We start from the raw sequence: 13,555 nt of genomic DNA, 5'->3' as shown, positions 1-13,555 counted from the left end.
GCTTTACTCACCACCATTACAACATTAGAGTTTTCTGAGTTTAACTGTATACTTACCTGTCCCAGCAGGTTGATAAAGAGTCCAAGCCTAAAGCCCCTTTAAGGAGGAGGCAAGCTTGCTTTCTTTTTCACATTCTTTTGCCTAAGACAAGTAGGCATTGTAGGGAGCAGTATTTCAGGTTCAAGGACATTCCTCTTTTTGAGCTTTGGATGTATGTTATAGGAAAGGGTCTGGGCAAAACGCTCACATCCTTGAGATGTTTTTTGTCTATTCTCAGAGGCTAGTTGAGAAGTATATATGGCCCCACTTAAATTAGTGAGCCCCTTCTGATGTCTGTGTCAGAAGCTTTTTCTGTCACCTTCACTTTAAATAAAATATACACAAAGCTCTGAGTGACTGAGACTGTCTTTGGCCCCAGAGCAATATCTTCTTCTTAGACACCATGAATCCAGTGGTATCGGTCACTGTTGACTGCTAGGTTATCATCTTGGGGGCTTGTCCAAGATCTTCAAGACAAGGTAAGAACACTCAGAGTTGAGATTCTTTTGCTCTTTTACTGTGGTCTCTACTTTACTACGGAGAAGGCAATGGCACCCCACTCCAGTACTCTTGCCTGGAAAATCCCATGGGCGGAGGAGCCTGGTAGGCTGCAGTGCATGGGGTCGCTAAGAGTTGGACACGACTGAGTGACTTCACTTTCCCTTTTCACTTTCCTGCATTAGAGAAGGAAAGGGCAATCCACTACAGTACTCTTGCTTGGAGAACCCCAGGGGCGGGGGAGCCTGGTGGGCTGCCAACTCTGGGGTCTCACAGAGTCAGACACGACTGAAGCAACTTAGCAGCAGCAGCAGCAGCAGCTACTTTACTAAATCAGAAGCATGTGGACTGAATTTCTTTTCCCCAGTCAGCTTTTCCTGGTCCCTCTGACCATTTCATATCTGCTTGGGGAATTAAAGTTATTAACCTTGTGTGCCAGACTGTAGACTTTCAAGGGACTTGCAATCCATGCTGTTATTGTGCTTTTCTAGCAAGGCCCCCACTCCAAGTTTTACAGGACACTGCAGACAGGAGCACTTTAGGGAGCTAGCTGGAGCTCTAGCTCCAGGGACATCTCTCAGACTAGAAATCACCATCCTGATCCCACAGACACACAGGCAAGTTCTTGTCATGGCTATGCCTCTGGACTATATGGATTGAGGCATTGCTGGTGAGCATGAGATTCCTGAGGACACAGATTGGGACACCCCAGATTTGGGCAGATTGAAAGTGCATTGGGCTTCTTCCCTTAGTAACGCTAGCTCTTAGCAGAGCAGACGAAGCCCTCCAGTGGCTCTTGTCTCAACTCCTTAGGTATTCTTTTTGTACAGTCTGATGGACAGGAATAAAAAGGATGATGTTGGCACTCCATGAATATGAAGGATTAGTTTTTCCTCGCAGGCGGGCCCTCCATCGCCTCCTTTGTTATTAAATAGACTCGTGTGGCCACTCTCAGGAGGATGTCTTGGGTTTTCTGTTCATCCCTTTATGACTTGCCACTTATACTGTTACGAGGAATGTGCGCAGGTACACAGAAGTTGGGTGCTTCCCCTAGTGGTCTTGGCTCGGCAAGCATCCGGAAAACTACTCTGTTCCACCCCAGGTGGTGCCGGAATAAAAGGGAAATCAAACCAAGGTTTTAATGGTGAGGACCTGGACATCAATCTGGGATGCCATCAGGTCTAACCCTGGTGCATCTCCACCATGCCTGGGTGGTAGAACGAGGGGGGTTGGGAGTAGGACAACTTCACCTGTAAGAGACAGGTTAGCTCTGGCCAGGGAAGGAAGCTTAGGTGGAAAATCAGTCTCCAACCCCGTCTAGAGCAGGGGCAGACACCTCTGGTAGAAAAAAGCCATGGCACTGGGCACTGCTTTTTTCTCTCTTACAGATGGGGCCTAACAGTCCAGAACCACCCCCCTTGAATAATATCTTGAAAAACTGGGATAATTTTGATCCTCAAGGCCTAAAAATCCCTTATATATGGGGTTTCTTTGCTTTAAGAGAAGACCTCACCTGCCGAGAGAGATAATCCCTGCTGGGACATCTTATCGATCAGTCTACCCCTGTCATCAGAGCCCATCTGAGCACTCTCTGGTTTAAAGCTTAGCTATGAAGCTATGACTACATGAAGGAGAAATGACATTTTGAACCCTGAATGGCCATGTGTATTCTATAGACTCCGGAGAAAACTAGGTAAAATGGAATCTTTTTGAAATTGCAAAACTGGTTCTTTTTGCACATGTAATTACTAAAAGTTTGACTTGTGAAAATACTCTTTTGGGGAGCTCTGATCCTGCCTGAGAAACAGAAACATGCCTGGGGAAAAACCTGAGTTAACTCGTATCATGTCCTTGAGATACACAGCCCACTCTATCTGGGACTCCAGCCATGAGCTGGAACTCAAGCCAAGAAATTAAAAGGGACAAAGAGACATTTTAAATTTCAGGTGGAAAACTGTGAGGTTTCTGTCTGTGCAGATTTGTGTGTGTCTCGGTGTATGTCTCCATCCTTGGAAAAAATTGCTAAAGGCTAAGTGGTTCAATGAGCTCTAATTAATTGGCCTAAAGAGAAGTCAGTGCTTACAAATCAAACAATTCTAAATTCAAGAAAATTAAAGTAAATGAATTTGAGGCTTGTGTGATCTGGGAAATAATCATTACTGAACTGATACATGATATTGATGTTTGTTTATTGATCTAATTAACAGAGGCATTGTGAAGATACTTTTATAAATGATATAACTTTGGATGATTTATCCTTACCAATCTACAGAATGATGATGTAAAGTACAAGTCATGGTTTCTGAAGAAAAGTAAGATGTGTGTTTTTAATAAAAAGTAATAAGGAATGGAATTCCATTCTATTAAGGAAAAGCAAAGTAAGTCTAAACGTACAGGTGGCTGTCCTCTAAATGGACAAATGAAGTGATGAATACAGAAAGTGTAACCAGGTGTGTTGCAAGTGAAAGAAGAGTTTTGTGCATGCTACAAGTTTGTTAAGACATTAAACTGCCTTTGAAGTCTTATTGTTACTATGACTAAGTGAATAACTATTGTTTCACAGTGAATATAAGCTGTTACCAAACTGGAATTTGGTTTTCTCTCACTGATTAAAAGAACAAAGTTTTCTTGGAATGTGGCTTTTGAGAACAGACTACAGCACATATGAACAAAGCTCATTCTGCTTCTACAAAAGTTAACACGTCTTCAGGGAATTTAAAATGGATTATAAATGGCCATAAACCAAAGAGTTGGGGCTATGAGAGGTCCAAGATGGCCACTTGGCTTTTCCTGGCTCCCTAACAAACCTCATTTTTATTTGATAATGCCTTTCCTGGCTTCAGGATTAATATCTCAGAATAGAAAAAAATGGTTAAAAGGTGCTTTCCACAATCTCCAGTGATCAGGGCACCCACTGTGCTGGACAGGTCATACAGACGTTCACAAAAACTTCATGAGTCTCTTCGAGACTATTGCTTTCACTGATGTCCTTGGTCATTGGGCAAGGACAGCAGAACAAAGGGATCAATTGCATGGGATGGAGTAGACCGCTAAATATGACCACAATTTTCATGACTTTTTGTCTGACATATTGTTGACTTTTACTCTGTGTTTTCAGATATAAAGAAGCACTTCTCCTCGAGTTACTGATCGTTTAAAACAATCTAGTGATTTACTCCTATGGGTAAAATTATACCTTTTTTCTCTCTGCCTCATCCCTCCAGAAACTGGAGACACTTGGGTTCTGAACAGCCTTATCAGGTAAATAAAAAGACTGTCTCCCGACATATACAGAAATCTCAACGTATACTGGGGAGCTGTAAAAGAAAAATCCACCTAACTGATGTCAGGCCTATGGCATCTATTATGTTTCACTGAATATTAAGTTCCAGTTTTTTTAATTAAGGTCTGTATTTACTAAGACTCACTCCTTAGATAGTTCCTTGTGGTTATGTTACATTGCTAAGAGGTTGAATTAAGTTGTTAAAAAGGACATTCTGAGTTTGTTTCTAAAGCTTATCTCAATAACCAGTCTTTGAATAAAGATCAGATGCTCAGAATCTACAAGCAGGATATCAACAGCAAGCTATAGTCATTTAGCAAACTAAGTCAGATGACATGGAGATGTCACTGGGCTACACCTAATAGAAGTTCTTGACTTAACTTCTTACTTATGATTCTACTATTACTGCTATTGTTTTCGATATTGCCTGTTTCAAGAAGTGTTGTTCCTTACATTCTCAAGTGTGTGACTGAGCCACTAAGTGAGTCACTGTATGACTTAGCTGTAAAAAGAAGAGAAGTGAAAAGCAAAGGAGATAAGGAAAGATAAAAGCATCTGAATGCAGAGTTCCAAAGAACAGGAAGGAGAGATAAGCAAGCCTTCCTCAGCGATCAATGCAAAGAAATAGAGGAAAACAACAGAATGGGAAAGACCAGAGATCTCTTCAAGAAAATGAGAGATATCAAGGGGACATTTCATGCAAAGATGGGCTCGATAAAGGACAGAAATGGTATGGACCTAACAGAAGCAGCAGATATTAAGAAGAGGTGGCAAGAATACACAGAAGAACTGTACAGAAAAGATCTTCACGACCCAGATAATCACGACGGTGTGATCACTGACTTCGAGCCAGACATCCTGGAATGTGAAATCAAGTGGGCCTTAGAAAGCATCACTACGAACAAAGCTAGTGGAGGTGATGAAATTCCAGTTGAGCTATTCCAAATCCTGAAAGATGATGCTGTGAAAGTGCTGCACTCAATATGCCAGCAAATTTGGAAAACTCAGCAGTGGCCACAGGACTGGAAAAGGTCAGTTTTCATTCCAATCCCAAAGAAAGCAATGCCAAAGAATGCTCAAACCACCGCACAATTGCACTCATTTCACATGCTAGTAAAGTAATGCTCAAAATTCTCCAAGCCAGGCTTCAGCAATACACGAACCGTGAACTTCCAGATGTTCAAGCTGGTTTTAGAAAAGGCAGAGGAACCAGAGATCAAATTGCCAACATCTGCTGGATCATGGAAAAAGCAAGAGAGTTCCAGAAAAACATCTATTTCTGCTTTATTGACTATGCCAAAGCCTTTGACTGCATGGATCACAATAAACTGTATAAAATTCTGAAAGAGATGGGAATACCAGAACCCCTGACCTGCCTCTTGAGAAATCTGTATGCAGGTTAGGAAGCAACAGTTAGAACTGGACATGGAAAAACAGACTGGTTCCAAATAGGAAAAGGATACGTCAAGGCTGTATATTGTCACCCTGCTTATTTAATTTCTATGCAGAGTACATCATGAGAAATGCTGGACTGGAAGAAACACAAGCTGGAATCAAGATTGCCGGGACAATATCAATAACCCCAGATATGCAGATGACACCACCCTTATGGCAGAAAGTGAAGAGGAACTAAAAAGCCTCTTGATGAAAGTGAAAGTGGAGAGTGAAAAAGTTGGCTTAAAGCTCGACACAGAAAATGAAGATCACAGCATCTGGTCCCATCACTTCATGGGAAATAGATGGGGAAATAGTGGAAACAGTATCAGACTTTATTTTTTGGGCTCCAAAATCACTGCAGATGGTGACTGCAGCCATGAAATTAAAAGACGCTTACTCCTTGGAAGAAAAGTTATGAACAACCTAGATAACATATTCAAAAGCAGAGACATTACTTTGCCAACAAAGGTCCATCTAGTCAAGGCTATGGTTTTTCCTGTAGTCATGTATGGATGTGAGAGTTGGACCATGAAGAAGGCTGAGCCAGAAGAATTGATGCTTTGGAACTGTGGTGTTGGAGAAGACTCCTGAGAGTCCCTTGGACTGCAAGGAGATCCAACCAGTCCATTCTGAAGGAGATCAGCCCTGGGATTTCTTTGGAAGGAATGATGCTAAAGCTGAAACTCCAGTACTTTGGCCACCTCATGCAAAGAGTTGACTCTTTGGAAAAGACTCCGATGCTGGGAGGGATTGGGGGCAAGAGGAGAAGGGGACGACAGAGGATGAGATGGCTGGATGGCATCACTGACTCGATGGACGTGAGTCTGAGTGAAGTCCAGGAGTTGGTGATGGACAGGGAGGCCTGGCGTGCTGCGATTCATGGAGTCACGAAGAGTCGGACAGGACTGAACGACTGAACTGAACTGAACTGACATAACATAAGAAATCCCCACGTAATAGGAATTAAAATCAGTATATGAGTTTTCTCATACAAGTGTGATTTACTAGCGAAAAGCAACCACCACCCCACAACCTGAACTGCTCATGAATCCAGACTGAATGAGGCAGGCAGAATAATGTCTTATTTTAAGCCTCATTCCGAGAGACAGAGATTTGTATGAATGATGTCTCTGTGAAATGAAGCAATATATTCTGGCCTCTTTATTTCCTAGTACTTGTACTTATTAACAAGAGAGATAAGAATGGCAAATATTGTAAGCATCTTTTTAAAAAATTCCTCACCCAAAATATCTGGTATTAAACTCTGTAGTTCGTGGCTGAAGGTCATGGATTATGGTTTATGCTTAATTTACACATGAAGGCAGAACTGAGGTCTCTATGGAAGGCTATTAAACACTATAAGCAAACACAGAGATGGGGATATTGAAAAATATCAGTTATCACCAGATATTCACAACTATCTGGGAAGATGAATGGATGATCTTTATGAAAATGTAACTCCAAACAACTGATCCACTTGAGGAGATAATTCAATTGGGAAAATAAGTAAGATTTAGTTAATTTACATTATTTACTACATATTCATTCAGTTACTTTGATAACTTTTGCCTCCTTAAGATTATTATTTACAATTCTGAAACACCATTCTTTTTTGACATTTAAATATTAAGCCAAATACGCAAAATAATATTTGCAAAGTATCTTGCAAGTACAAAAATAAGACACATACATATTCAGTTCAGTTCAGTCCCTCAGTCGTGTCTGACTCTTTGAGACCCCATGTACTGCAGCACACCAGGCCTCCCTGTTGATCACCAACTCCCGGAGTCCACCCAAACCCATGTCCATTGAGTCAGTGATGCCATCCAGCCATCTCATCCTCTGTTGTCCCCTTCTTCTCCTCCCCTCAACCTTTCCAAGCATCAGGGTCTTTTCAAATGCGTCAGCTCTTCTCATCAGGTGGCCAAAGTGTTGGAGTTTTAGCTTCAACATCAATGAACTGATCTCCTTTAGGATGGACTGGTTGGATCTCCTTGCAGTCCAAGGGACTCTCAAGAGTCTTCTCCAACACCACAGTTCAAAAGCATCAATTCTTCGGCCCTCAGCTTTCTTTAGAGTCCAACTCTTACAGCCATACATGACTGCTGGAAAAACTATAGCTTTGACTAGACAGATCTTTGTTGCTAGTTAAGTAATGCTCAAAATTCTCCAAGCCAGGCTTCAGCAATACGTGCACCATGAACTTCCAGATGTTCAAGCTGGTTTTAGAAAAGGCAGAGGAACCAGAGATCAAATTGCTAACATCTGCTGGATCATCGAAAAAGCAAGAGAGTTCCAGAAAAACTTCTATTTCTGCTTTATTGACTATGCCATAGCCTTTGACTGTGTGGATCACAATAAACTGTGGAAAATTCTGAAGGAGACACACACATAATATAGCCAAATATTAATATGGCCTATCTTTGTGTGGAGAACAGTTAACAACATTTTTATGACATATTAATAATATGATTCTTTAAAATTCATAATCTGTCCTATTAATTCTAAAAAATATTACATTATTTGAGAGAGAAACATTAGAAAATATCCTATTACCTAAAATAAATCTATAGTATTAAATATAGTTTAACTCATTATATAGAATACAAATCTATACTATTAATAGTTACATTTTACATCCAAAACTATGCACATTTTCATAAGAAAATGCAGCAATCTTAAAAATGTATTTCAAACAAAATGTATACTTTGCACTAGAAAATCATGAAAATCCTATAGGTATGGGTGTATACACATTAGACTTCCCTGGTAGCTCAACTGGTAAAGAATCCATCTGCAATGCAGGAGACCCCTGGTTGATTCCTGGGTCAGGAAAATCCCCTGGAGAAGAGATAGGCTACCCACTCCAGTATACTTGGGCTTCCCTGATGGCTCAGTTGGTAAAGAGTCTGCCTGCAATGTGGGAGACCTGGGTTCAGTCCCTGGCTTGGGAAGATCCCCTGGAGGAGAACATGGCAACCCACTCTGATATTTGTGCCTGGAGAATCCCCATGGACAGAGAAGCCTGGTGGGCTACAGTCCATGTGGCCACAGAGTCAGAAACACCTAAGCACAGCAGCAGAATATATATATATTCCCATCACTGAGTCTGATCTATATTTTGTCAAATATTATTTTAGGATTATTCTACACTTGGATTTAGATACTAAGTGAAAGTCTTTTACTATGAGATAAATCATCTATTTTGAGGCACTAAAGGATTTATATTTTCTTCTTTTTTGTAGCAAAGTCAGTTGTAGTTTATTTATTCCTTGATCATGAATACTTAGTGTTAAACCCAATTAAAATAGCATGAGTTTGTGTATATATATATATATATATACACACACACACACACACACACATATATTTTCCCCAATACTTACAATGTTACTTCACAAACAGATCACACAGTGACTTGCTTTTCAGACTGTAAGACTTGCCATGTAGACTATAAGGCTGGACTTTACACTATGTTGTATTTAGATCTATATATTCTTTTTCACTTAAGTAAAATAATCACAGTTCACAAATATACATAAAAAAAATCTCTAGGTACTTGATTAAAAGAAATCTAGAGTTGTAGGATACGAGGCTAGGTATATAGTTCTGAAAGGAGTTTGCAGTACGTGATTGTTCTTATTTTCCTATAACTGCCTTTTTGTTTTTGTTTAGTCACTGAATCATGTCCAGCTGTTTTGCATCCCCATGGGCTGTAGCCCACCAGATTCCTCTCTCCATGGGATTTCCCAGGCAAAAACACTGGAGTGGGTAGCCATTTCTTTCTCCAGAGGATCTTCCTGGCCCAAGGATTGAACCTGTGTCTCCTGCATTAGCAGGTGGATTCTTCAACTGTCTTTTACCTTTTAACATATTATTACCTTTTATACCTTGAGGCCAAGTATTTTGAGAGCGAAGTCTCCCCCAGGTTTAGCCTTCAATACAGGCAGGATCACTCTCCCTCCAGATTTTTCAGTGTGTTTTTACTCTGTAAAAAGTTTTCTTTTCTTTTTTTTTTTTTTAAACAAAGGGGATTATTAGTGAAAAGTGAAATCAAGGAAAACACATTGAGAGGAAAATAAAGAAGGAACCACTGAAGGCAAGCTGTTGTTGGAGGCTTGGCTTTTACACATTCTGACTGATTTTCCCATTAGCAGGAGAGAATCAGCAACAGAGGGAGTGATGAGAAGACAGTCACTGGCGTCAGATGAATGACCTTCAGATCATTAAGTTCCCTTCCCAGAACCTTTTATTGCACCAAACTCTTCTTATGGAATTTTTCATCTCCATGTTTCTAAGTGTGTAGATAAGCGGGTTGAGCATGGGGACAATAATTGTGTAGAAGAGCGTAAACACTTTATCTTCTGGTAATGTTGTGGCAGGTCTAATGTAAACAAAGATGACTGGTGTGAAAAAGAGGATCACGGACTGTGATGTGGGAACTACAGGTGGAAAGTGCTTTATAGTGGCTTTCTGCAGAATATGTGCACACATTATACAGAATCAGAATGTAGGAGGCCATCAAAACCACAAAGAGCACCAGTCCCATCAAGCCAGAATTGGCAATGACAAAAAAGCCAATTTTGTGAGTATCAGTGCAGGCTAGTTTCAACAAAAGATGTGCATCACGGAAATAGTGATCTATTTCACTGGGGCCACAGAAAGGTAAAACAATCGCAAGAAGAAAGAGACCAAGAGAATGAAGATGTCCCCCTGCACACGATGCTATGAGAATTGAGTGACGTTTTTGCCTGTTCATGGTGATGGCGTCGTGGAGAGGTTTGCTGACGGCCACATAGCAGTCACAGGCCATCCCTGTGAGAGTGAAGACCTTAATCCCCCCTCAAAGAAGTGGGTGGTGAAAAGCTGTGTCATGCAGTTTTTATAGGAAATGGCCTTTTTCTCCATCAGTAAGTCAGTCATGAGTTTGGGTGTCACAGTGGAGGTGTAGAAGAGATCTGAGAGTGCAAGGCAGTTAAGGAAGAAGTACATGGGCTGGGTGATTAGCTGACTGCATGTAATAGAAATCACAATGATCAAATTCCCCAACCAAATAGCCAGGTAACAGAATAAGAAAAATAAAAAGCAGAGGATCTGGACTTTCTTGTCCATAGAAAGTTCTAAGAGGATAAATTCAGTAACATTATTTCTATCTTCCATGATCTGATGTTCAAGAAAGTGATCTGAAATGACAAAACCAGTGAAACGAATCATTGATGAGAAAATGGAAACCTAATATCTACTTAAAATGGCACCAATGCCTTTTAAAGACAAGTTATTTTGAGACCCACTGAAATCATTTTCATTTAATACGAGTCTTTTGAATATCTAGTGCTAATATTCTTCTAAGAGCTAAGAATACAGTGATAAATTAGACAAAGTTCAAGTTTTTATATAATTTAAATTATTTTGTGAGGAAGCAAGGAATTATATTTGTCGAGAATTAAAAAAAGAGATAATCTTAATAGTGTTAAGTAGGGTGACATATAATGTGCCAATTTAGGATGTAAAATAGGGGTAACTATAGAATTTGCTTGATTAAGTGGTTTCTAATGAAATCACAAAATTGGTGTAGGGTGTGTGGGTGGGTTTTGCAGTGCTGGCACAGAGTCAATGTTAAATAAATATCAATTAAATAAAAATCTGGAAAGTGAACAATACGCTATAATTTTGAAGGAATAATACAATAAATAATCATCCTTTAGTTAGGTAATTCATGATAAAACTGAAGAACAAATCATTTTTATGAGTGGACTCATAATCCTTTTTGACTTTTAAGTTAGTTAAGTTGCTCAGTAGTGTCTGACTCTTTGCGACCCCGTGGACTGTAGCCCACCAGGCTCCTCCGTCCATGGGATTCTTCCGGCAAGAATACTGGAGTGGGTTGCCATTTCCTTCTCCAGGGGATCTTCCTGACTCAAGGATCAAACCCAGGTCTTCTGCATTGCAGGCAGATGCTTTAACCTCTGAGCCACCAGGGAAGCCCTTCTGACTTTTAAGAGGAAAAAATTCCTTCATGTGAAATACTCCATGAAACTTTCATATTTCTTAAACTTTATTTGTAGCATCTCTAGGTTAATATATTTACAACTCTGCTTTTCCTATTTGTCTATATTTCTCTTGCAAGATTATTTCCTCTTTCAAAATAAATTAACATTCAGAAGTTATTTGAGTTACATCTTATCAGACTGTAATTATAGTTGCCTAGTTTGGAAATAATATACTGAGAAATGGGCTCCTCTAATTCCAAAATAGTTCCTCCAAACACAATACAATAAACAAGATGTAGCACTTCTTCCCTTAATTTCTTAGAGAATTCACCCACACAATCTGCATGACTATATGGAGGAATCTCTTTGGTTCTCTAAAATAGAAGCAGTTATACCTGTATTCATGTAATCATCTGGTAAATACACTATGTAAGTAGGCAGAATAGCTAGTTTTTTCCTCCCACTTTGTTGCTTAATTGCTCATTCCCTAGGATCCCAGGCTCCCATTCATAAAATAAAAGTGATTAGATAATCTCTGAAGATCTCCCCAGATTCCAATAATGTGTGACTTCTGATTCTCCATTAATTTGGGGAAGACATCTGTTTACCTCTCTCCTGCCTTCCCTTCTCTGCTTGATACATTGAAACTATAAAAAATAACAAATACAGTGGCAATTTCATTACAATTCCTATGCCTCAGTTTACTTCTCTGTAAAATCAAGGTAAAGACAATATCTCTTTATATGGTGATTTTTTGAATAATTAGTTTCTAAATATGAAATTTCTTATAGCAATATCTGGAAAGTACTATATGTTTAATAGTTATTGGCCATCCTCAACAATTACTAAGGGCTTCCGTGGTAGCTCCGATGGTAAAAATCTGCTTGCCATGAAGGAGACCAGGGTTCAATCCCTGGGTTGGGAAGATCTCCTGGAGAAGGGAATGGCTACACACTTCAATAAATATTTTTGCCTGGTGAATTCCATGGACAGAGGAGCCTGGTAGGCTACAGTCCACGGGGTCACAAAGAGTCAGATACAACTGAGCAAATAACATACACATGATTATTAACTATAAGATCAAGGCCCCAGAGAAAATGTGAGTACACCATCTCAGGAACTGTACCTTGTACTATCCTTCCCTGAACAAGATAGGAAATATTATTAATATTAATATCAGAAACTTCAGAGATAAAAGTTGTGTTCAGACATAGCTCTGATACTCAAATGCAAGAGTCTTCACCTCCTTAAATACTTTTTCCTTCTTCCTTAAAATAAGCATGCAATGCCTAATTTACAGGATTACTGTGGAATGTAAATAAGCTTACATATACAGAACTTGATGCTCAAAAACATGTTAGTTTCCCCTCCTTCCTCTTGGAACCCCCATAGTGTTATAAATTTAGGAGGTCCTCACACTATTTGAGTGGTAGTAGATTCTAGTAATTAAGGTTATGAGTTCTGGACCTACATAGAATGACATGCTCCAAAATTCACTTGGAGCATAATCACAGATAAAATATATAACCTCAGCTTCTTCATCTATAAAATGAATAATACTGTAATTAACTCTGGGATCTGCCCTAAAGATATGATGAGTTCACTTATATAACAGCTTAAGACAGAAACTGGTATATATTAAGATAAAACATTTAGTAAATATTCATTGTCATTGACATTATATTTGTCCTATCAATGGGTACACTGTATTATTCTTACTATATATTTTGAATCGCTTATTTAAAATATGTAATATTGTAACATGGGATAAATATAGATAAGACATAGCAGAGTTTCCCTGCTGTAAACAATCTGCTCTTTCTTACCTGAAGGCTGGGGTTGCTCACTGTGGGGAAACATCCTGTCATTAAGCCAAATTGTTCTCTTTGGTCTGGGTTGAGCTGACGTTCCACATTTCTGAAGATAAATGTACTGCTTATTTCAGCCAGTTAATACTTTTGTTTTCTTTCTTTTGAATTAATTAACCTTATTGATGGACAGGGAGGCCTGGCGTGCTGCGATTCATGGCGTCCTAGAGTCGGACACGACTGAGCGACTGAACTGGAATGAGCGACTGAACTGAACTGAACTGATCTGAATTAGACAGATATTTATGTTCCCCTTTGATAATTTTTCTTCATCTCAACTAAGGAAAAAGAAACCTACCACTTAAATACTATCCATTCAAATAGCTTCTTTGAAAATTTCATCATGTATTTTTGCTTCTGCATAATCTTAGAAGCATACTGGTGTTTTGATTTTAATTTTTTAAAATATATCTTCAGTTCCTTCACTGCAATACTGTCCA

General features: G+C 39.4%; 1 pseudogene across 1 annotated transcript; it reads right to left on the bottom strand.

Annotated features, from left to right (window-relative positions):
• Positions 1–9,055: 9,055 nt before the first annotated feature.
• On the bottom strand, positions 9,056–10,449 carry LOC147350646 (olfactory receptor 4P4-like; annotated as a pseudogene). Its single transcript, XR_015149101.1, has one exon. The product of XR_015149101.1 is annotated as an olfactory receptor 4P4-like (transcript).
• Between the last annotated feature and the right edge of the window lie 3,106 nt (positions 10,450–13,555).

The sequence above is a fragment of the Bos grunniens genome, chromosome 20 (assembly GCF_055505025.1).
Source record: "Bos grunniens cultivar Pamir isolate PY7600 chromosome 20, Bosgru_T2T1.0, whole genome shotgun sequence".
Classification (NCBI taxonomy): domain Eukaryota; kingdom Metazoa; phylum Chordata; class Mammalia; order Artiodactyla; family Bovidae; genus Bos; species Bos grunniens.
Note: the sequence above shows the minus strand (reverse complement) of the source record. Positions and strands in the feature narration are given on the sequence as shown.